General features: G+C 43.2%; 1 protein-coding gene across 2 annotated transcripts in view; it reads right to left on the reverse strand.

Annotated features, from left to right (window-relative positions):
* LOC103733126 (histone H2B type 1-A) overlaps window positions 1–1,295 on the reverse strand; it is a 352,787-nt gene that overhangs the window by 190,740 nt on the left and 160,752 nt on the right. The gene's annotated exons all lie outside the window — the stretch shown is intronic.

The raw sequence follows: 1,295 nt of genomic DNA on the forward strand, positions 1-1,295 counted from the left end.
TTTCCAGAGCCGGAGGCCATGTTTCTGTGGTGGCTACTTCAAAAGATGAGTCAGGAAGATGCCAGGAAGGCACTCTGCTGAAAAAGGAGTCTCTGCATTTGAATCCGAGCCCGTGGGCTTTCCGGACATGGAGAAACTGCTACTATACACAGCAGGAGTCCCCAACAAAGGTATAACTGTGGAAAAGCACAGCTACATCAAGAAAGAATGTAAACAGAAATAAAAATGACAGGACTCAATATTCATCTGTGGGTCCCTCCCTCCCCTCGAGGGCCATTGGCCACTGATCCACAAGGACAAAGGGAGCAGAAGTGATGAATGGGGTCAGGATGGACAGTGAGTACGGATGAAAAAGACTTTTCCAGGGAGTCAGATTCAGTGATACAGCTTCCTTTATTCAGTGGAGGTCAGGGAAAATATAGTGTGGAGGCAGCAGCCAAAGCTTCAGCTGATAGGTGCTCATAGTATGCTTTATTTACATGTGGTGGGGGGATCCTATCATCCGACTATAGGGCAATGCCTAATTATCATATAGAAAAAACCTGGGGGCAGTTTTTTTGCAGGTAACTATGCCAAAGCTCATGTTTCAAATAAGGTCAGGCATCTGTGCTTGGAGGCACTTTCCTGATAAGTCAGGTGGAGAACAGGAGGCCCCCGCTGAGAAAGGGAGTCCTTCCATATAGTGACAAACCCCTGAGAGCTATCCAGACATGGTGGACTGCAACCTTAGCAGCAGGGTCCCCCAACACTCATCTTTCACTAATAACTTTAAATATTAATGGACTGAACTCCCCAGTCAAAACACACAGACTACATGAATGGGTTAAGAAACAAAGCCCATTTTTTTGTTGTCTGCAAGAAACTCATCTGACTTTCAAGGACAGACACTATCTCTATAGTGACAAACCCCTGAGAGCTATCCAGACATGGTGGACTGCAACCTTAGCAGCAGGGTCCCCCAACACTCATCTTTCACTAATAACTTTAAATATTAATGGACTGAACTCCCCAGTCAAAACACACAGACTACATGAATGGGTTAAGAAACAAAGCCCATTTTTTTGTTGTCTGCAAGAAACTCATCTGACTTTCAAGGACAGACACTATCTTAAAGTGAAAGGATGGAAAAAAATATACCAAGCAAATGGCACTAAGAAAAAAGCAGGTGTAGCAATTCTAGTATCTGACAAAATAGACTTTAAACTAAAACTAATCAGAAGAGATATAGAGAGCCACTTCATTCTGATCAAAGGAACAATTGACCAAGAAGATATTACTGCCATGAACATATATTC

This window comes from Nannospalax galili, unplaced genomic scaffold (genome assembly GCF_000622305.1).
Source record: "Nannospalax galili isolate Female #2095 unplaced genomic scaffold, S.galili_v1.0 scaffold456, whole genome shotgun sequence".
NCBI lineage: Eukaryota > Metazoa > Chordata > Mammalia > Rodentia > Spalacidae > Nannospalax > Nannospalax galili.